The sequence below is a fragment of the Scleropages formosus genome, chromosome 13 (genome assembly GCF_900964775.1).
Source record: "Scleropages formosus chromosome 13, fSclFor1.1, whole genome shotgun sequence".
NCBI lineage: Eukaryota > Metazoa > Chordata > Actinopteri > Osteoglossiformes > Osteoglossidae > Scleropages > Scleropages formosus.
Window position 1 is genome coordinate 20,427,822 of NC_041818.1, and position 7,421 is coordinate 20,435,242.

At 48.3% G+C, this 7,421-nt stretch overlaps 1 protein-coding gene across 1 annotated transcript in view; it reads right to left on the reverse strand.

Moving 5' to 3' along the window:
* Positions 1-6,241, reverse strand: part of pdgfrb (platelet-derived growth factor receptor, beta polypeptide) — a 28,615-nt gene extending 22,374 nt beyond the window's left edge. The window contains 1 exon segment of the mRNA XM_018756414.2: positions 5,334-6,241. The gene's annotated coding sequence lies outside the window, so the exon portion shown is untranslated.
* Between the last annotated feature and the right edge of the window lie 1,180 nt (positions 6,242-7,421).

Below are 7,421 nucleotides of genomic sequence, written 5' to 3' on the forward strand. Positions count from 1 at the left end.
GCTAATTTTTGCTCCAGTAACTGACTTAACAACAACATGTGGGAGATAATAAAGTTACAATCTGCAAAACAAACAACTTATTTACACACACACACATTTTCAGAACCGCTTGTCCCATCCGGGGTCACGGAGCCTACCCGGCAACACAGGGCGCAAGGCCGGAGGGGGAGGGGACACACCCAGGACGGGACGCCAGTCCGTCGCAAGGCACCCCAAGCGGGACTCGAACCCAAGACCCACTGGAGAGCAGGACTGTGGCCCAACCCACTGCACCACCGCACCCCCATGACAACTTATTTAATTGTCATTAAATATGTTCTTTGAACAAAGGGCATGCTTTGGAATGGTCAATAAAAAATACACTTTTATAATGTATTACTGCATGTTTTCAAAGATGTGTTTCAATTTGAAAATTCCAAAGACAAGTCTTTTGTGCCTCTAGATCTGTACCTTTACCAATCACGAATGCCTAAAACTAAAGGTTTCAGCACATAAAATACAGCTAGGCTTTATTATTAAAGATTAAAATATGACGAACTGCTGATTATTATCATTATAAGGCTTTATTATCACAGAGGCCAGACGATCCTCAGATAAACATCCTGTCCATGTGAATGGGTCAACCACTCCCACCGGCTCATGAAAAAGGTCACCCTCCAATGCCCCCTGGGAAAAATCCGTATATCTTATACCTTGGCGTCGTGGGAGTGCCTGAGGCCAAACGCATTATACACTCAGAGACGTGTGTGTGGAAACACCTAGAAATATTGACGCTCACACAGGTGCACAGAGAAACACACGCGCGTGTGTGTATTTCTACAAACCCATGTGCGCGCGCACACACACACACACACACACACACGTACCCATGGACACAATCGCACACAAGCGCACGCACAAACTTACTCAGAAGGAAAAGGAAAAAAGAGACAGCTGACTCCAATTACAGTCCTGCCTCACTTTAAATTCCTCGTCTTTTCCATTTCGGCTTCCAGCTCCCAAATAGAAGGGAGGAGAGAGAATAACAAAATATGTTTTTTTTTTTTCTTCACTCATTTTCTTTAAATGTACACACTGCGAGCAAAAAAAAAAAAAAAAAAGGTTTTAGATGATGTTGAAATCCGAAAGCAGCAGTTTGTGTTCGGCCTGTTCCCCGCAGAAAACACATGTTTGATATGAGCTGGAATAAAGTTAATAAAGAAAAGCAGCTGAGGGGTTTGCCTTCAGCTGGCGGGGCGCCACCGAGGTCAGCCTGCGTGGGGAAGCGGAAAAACTCGAGAGCGCTGATCCAGTAAATAAAAGATACCGTAATTAAAGAGAACGATCCGGCAGGGGAGATACTGTAGTGCCGGGACACTTTTCACGAAGTCTTTTTAAAGCCAAAGACTCTGTCATCATCAGAAAAACTCTGTATGTGGGCGTGTTTGAAAAAAAAGTCATGTCGGGGGGGAAAGAAATCAACTTTGTAAATTACAGTGCAGAGATAAAACAAGAGTCTAGATGTAAAACTTCCGATCTGATCTCCCTCACCGTGTGTCAGCGTGACACACTCAGCGCTGACATCCTGAGCACGATGAAGAACAAAGCGGCCAAAACCGAGGCCGTCGAGTCGCTGCTGTTTGATGGAGATGAGGCTCCGATCAGAGAGCACTTTGGAGAAGACACACGCATCATCTGAAGCCGCTTGTCCCACGCGGGGTCTCGGGAAGCCGGAGCCTAACCCGACAACACAGGGCGTAAGGCTGGAGGGGGAGGGGACACACCCAGGACGGGGCGCCAGTCCATCGCAAGGCACCCCAAGCGGGACTTGAACCCCAGACCCACCAGAGAGCAGGACCCAAGCCAACCAACTGTACCACTTCACCCCCACTTTGGAGAAGAAACTTTGTAAAATGATGGCGGCTTCCATGAGTCCGAGGCGAGACCCGTGGCGCGGCCAGTCTGATCAGATCCGCTTTTAAAGAATACCGTTCTGCTCTTCCTTCCACATCTCCACACCGTCACTTAAGAAGTCGTCAAAATATTTCCTTTCCTACCCACGCACATTCATTTCTTTCTACGGAACCCAGCCCTCGTTCTGTATTTCATTTGGCCCGAAAGCGGCCACGGGCCCGCGGCGTTCTGCCTCGGACGGCCCACCGAACCGGGGCGCTTCCTGCTCCGAGGGTCTCGCAAGGGTCCCGGGCTCCGAGTCAAGCAGCTGCCTCCGTGCACGGTGCGAGTGCGAGCGGGAGTGTTGGACAACCCACAGCTGTAAGATGCATCAGGCCTGCCCTCGGCTCCCGGTCTCTTTAAACCTTTCCTTCGGCGACTTTCGTTCTGAACGAACGTGTCCAAGTAACGCTCGGCGGTGCGGAAAGAAGGCCGTGACTGGGCTGCGCTGGCCTTTGAGAGGAGACCCACGGCGCCTGGTAACAGGAAACTTTTCACATGTGGAAAGGAAGTATTTGAAGACCTTCAAATCACTGAACTGCTGCAGCGAGGAAGTCCCAAACGCGACGGGCCCCCACACACGGAAAGCACCTCCGACATCCAGGGTTCGAGAATACAACAGCAAAGCATTGCATGCACTAGTGATTAAGATTACAGCTCTTTTTACTCATCCCAGGGACTGAAGGTCCTGTTACATTTTAATGTTATTTTTATGAGAACTTTAATCTCAGTACTCCTCCTCATTCCAAACAGCATCTAATAATTGTTCTGAGTCACTACTGAGTCCCTCTTTTCCTACCCTGTTCCTGGTGCTGTTGTTCACATGACAAATAAGTGAATCAGTGCAGGATCTGAAAAGAATCATTACAAATTATTAAAAGCTTGTGAATCTGCAATACGCAGTATGAATTTTATTGTGAGCGCACGGGTCTCTCTTATTCGGGAGTACCCTTCTTTGAAAAATTTTTTTCTAATTTTTAGCTTCAATTATTATGGGTTGAGGGGGGCGCAGTGGTGCAGTGGGTTGGACCGGGTCCTGCTCTCCGGTGGGTCTTGGGTTCGAGCCCTGTGTTGCCAGGTTAGGCTCTGGTTCCCTGTGACCCCATATGGGACAAGTGGTTCAGAAAGTGTGTGTGTGTGTATTATGGATTGCTGTTTCTAAATTGGATACAGGACCGTTGCATAAAACTTTATAAAGAAATGCATAACAGTTTTTTCGACAAATCACTTGAGTGCTATTTCTTCATGCTAAATTGCAGGAATATATTACAAATATGAAAAGAATGAGCCAATGTGGTCCAAGTTTGAGCGCGATGCCAAGAGAATGCACACCACGCGAGTACTTTCACACACACACACACACACACACACACACACACACACACACACACACACACACACACACAGCCTTTAGAACAGGAAGTCAAAGTTGACCGTAACCTAGAGCATATTGCTTCACTCCTTGGCACCGGTCCACTTCTGGAATTGAAGAAACAATAGATGGCAACAGATCAGCTGTGTCCCTGTGCTGTACTTACCCGTACAGCATCTTTCTTTAGTAATACACTCAGCACTATTACCTCTTTTTCCTGACACAAGCAGAGAGGAAAAAGTTTGACTCCTCACCCCCTTCCCCCCACTAGAACACACTGCCCTTCCAAACACTTCTGCTCTTAATTAGGGGCCTTTTATATAACTCGTGGGCCAGCAAATACATTAACGTATTGCCATATCCCTCTGAGTTCTCTGTGCTTTTGGCACTTTTGGAACTTTTACTTGTCAAGGACTTTCATAATAAGCAAACAGAGAAACGAACAAACAAATAAATAAATACAGAAGACGGATTAAATACGAGGACATAAGCAGACTAAGAGAAAGAAGAGAGCTCAGATGAACAGGACTAATAAATAATCAAAATTTTCCAAATATTACAGGCAATAATTGTCAATGGCAACAAGAATCGTGGTGCTTGAGGACACAGGCTTGTAACCGGAAGGCTCCTGGCTGAGTTCTTCAGAGAAGACAAGTTTGCGTGTTTATCACTTTAGGGGCAAAAGTGTGGTTGTACACAATGTTTGATAGCGACCTGTCATCGGAAAGGAGCCCTGCTTCCATTACAGCCCCCCCTGCAGGGGTCGGTCTGAGAACCTATTAGCAGCTGTCTGTCAACGCTACAAGTTGGAGCATCTGCTTCAACTCACCCCGAAACGAACAGCAAGTCACGGTTACGCACTCCACGTGTTTTCCCGTGACCTGATAGAAGGCAGAGACGTCCTCAAGAAGAAAAAAAAAAAAACACTGCAAGTGGCGCAATGGCAAATTATTGGAATGCGCGGTAATGGCTGGAATTCCAATCTGTCCCCCTCTGGTATGATAAAACAGAAATTCCGGTAATGCTTTGCTTCTTACGGGTGGATCATTTAAATAATTGTTGATGCCTTGATTAGTCTCACGAGTGAATGGATTAACCACATACTGTAAAATCGAAGGAAGTGCAACAGTGTGCTCCAAAAATGAGCAACGTGGACGCTGACCATGGTTTAAAGTGTTTTTCATCCCAGTTGTGGTAGATCATACAAGGGGTTAAGATCCTTCGCAGAAACCAATGTCAAAAACATGGAGTTCATTTTGGGTGAGAGAGGGGCACTGTACGAACAAGCAGCGGTCCATCGTCGCGCGATCGTTGCCGGGATCTACAAGCCCAAGCTGTCGAACGTGCTCAGGTGGTGCGGGAGCGCAGACAGTTGGCAGAAGGACTCTACTGGGGGACAATCGAAACCCTAGTGAGAGCCAGATAAAGCCCCCAGTTTGCAGAAGATCACCAGACGTTCACATTAAAAGTTCACTTCGTCCCCCTAAGAGATGAAAAGGAACAATCTCTGGGATGCCCTGGAAAACAGCTGGGCTGAGATGGTACCTAGGATCTCTGGCTGTCCTGTGACACGTTAGTTATGAGATATAAACAAGTTTTCTAAATATTATGACACACGAACACAGTCCAGACCTGTGCCAAATATACGACGACACTGTTTCCCTTAAGCAAGAAGGCTGTTGAGCCTGTTTGAGCGCGGCATTAAGAAGGTTCTCAAGGAGGCGCAGGTGGTACTTGCGTAGAATCCAAAACAGATGGTACACACGCATATACACAGGCACACACTCCGCATCCACCTGCCCTCAGACTAACCCCAAGGCACAGCTCTGAGAGTTACTCGGCACAACGGTCTACATTTAAGATCATATATATGTTCGAGTGCTGCTCCTTATCCCCTCTAACACATGGTACGGATGGGGTTCCGGCCGATGATCCGAGCGTGTTGTCCATCATCAACTCGACGGATTACCCGGGGAAACCGTGTTAAGAAAGAACGTGGTACGTGGTATTGCAGCCGCTCTTCACTTACCTTCAGTAACTGTCAGCCCCCTGGATTTGTCTTCTAAAACATGGCCCAAAGTTGCCCTCTCTTCTCTAGATGTCCCTCTTGATGTCCCTGCCTTTGTGTGCGTGTGTATGTGTGTGAGTAAGCAACTGTCTCCTTCCTTTGGAGGAGTGGGCTAAGATTGCTCAAACCTTCAGGGACGAGGGGTCTTGATCTCTTCTCTCCTCCCAGAGTCTCTGAAAGAGGCACCACGGCTCTGTTTATTTAGTCAAATTACGGCCGAGGGCGCCGACGCTGATAATGCCCCCCGTCTGCCGAGGGTTAAAAAACGGGGGTTTAGAGGGTCCTTCTGCAGTCGCCCGCCACAGCTGAAAGAAACATTAAAAACAAGTCGCGCTTTATTGTCGGTTTGGAACTGGAGGACGAAGTTGTAGAGCTCTTCTTGCGGCCGCCCCGCGCATTCATGGGCGCAATAACCAAAAACAGACAACAGTTTCCTGGCAACGGCAGGTCAAACTTCTCTGGATCCTCCAAAAAAACAAGACCCCCCCCCCCCAAAAGAAGGGACAAAAAAACACCAGGGAAAACTTTCTTTAATGCCGAGCGCCACCGCCACCCCCGGCCCCACCACGGAGGAGTGAGTCCCTCGGGTTCTCGGGGAGAACTGCCCGCTGAGCTCGGTCGCACACCGAAAAAATGAGTAATTGCCCCGCTTCCAAGGCAGCGCGAAAAGAGCGAGCGGCGACTGAAAGGAGGGAGCGAGAGGCGGGGAGCGCGAGAGGCGCTTCGGCTGGACAGACGAGGACTTCAGAAAGGACACTTTCCCCTGCAGCGCCCCACATGAGCGGCTCCCGCGTCTGTTTTCAATCTTGGCTCCTTTCCTGATTTCTGCTTTCCCAGGATATGAGGGGATGGCTCGAAAATTCATATCCCTCGCCAAGAGCTGAGTAAGGGCTTTCTTTTTATTAGAGAGGATTCAGGGGAGGGACGGGGCCGGGACGGGGCCGGGCCGGGGGCCGGCGTGTCCACGGGGCCAACCGTGCTCCTCTAATTGTGGGGGTAAACGGCCGAGCCTAGTGGAAGTAATTAAAAACACTGCAGTTACTTAATAGGAGAGGACAGAGCACAGCGTTTACCGCGCAGCCAGCTTGGGTTTGAGTCCCTCACAAAGTTTTTTTCACTGGCTTTAAAAGAAGACACTGCGGTCACCTAGAGGTGTGCTGCGAGAACCTGGAGCGACCAAAGTCTGTGCCACACGGTCGTCTGCGGGCAGTAAAAATACCCAGCAAAACGTCGGTAAATAGTTTCCTTCGTTTTGGAGGGAAACGTCCGCTCGGCTGATAAATGCACATTTAAATTTGCACGTGCTACATCACTAAATGCGCGTGATGAAAGCAAGCTGCCCCGTTCCGATCACAGCCGCTGTACGTGGTTACACAGGTTTCATGCCCCTCCTGTACCTATCCGCAAAAAAGCCTAGAATCTCTTTGGGAAAAGCATCTCCTGCAGTTGAAAGATAGAGTTTGCGAACCTTTTGGAATGACCTGGATTCCTGCAGTTATTCGCTCGAAAAAATGGATCTGATCTTTAACTAAGTCACAAGAACAGAGAAACTCAATCTGCTTAAATTAATAACACGGTTACTAAATTGTAGGGGTTTCCTACTTTTTCCTGCCTGGACTTTGGGTGTTTAAATGATGTGTTCAATAGCAGCAAAAAGAGGTACAGTTGTTTGGCTGTTATTTTTCAAGCTCAAACCAGATTTTCTGAGTAATTATTGTAGAAATCCAGGCAATTCCAGTGTGTGCGCAAACCCTTCGTTGCAACTGAATGCGAATAAAAAGCGAATCGGCATTGCGGATGAGATGTTTAAGACACATCACTTTACATGACAACAAGGTGTGCTGGCATCGCTCCGGATGCCTCGTCTGTTAAAAGACGAGGGGCCGGCAGCCAAAGTGCATATAAACACGCTCAGATAAGGGGAGGACTTCTGCTCCTCCTGGGACGTGCTCTCGGACACATTGCGTCCATTAAAGCTGCGTGATTCAAGCCTGCAGGATGCGTGCAGACTGAGACACACGATGAGTCAGCCACTCATCCAACACGGGC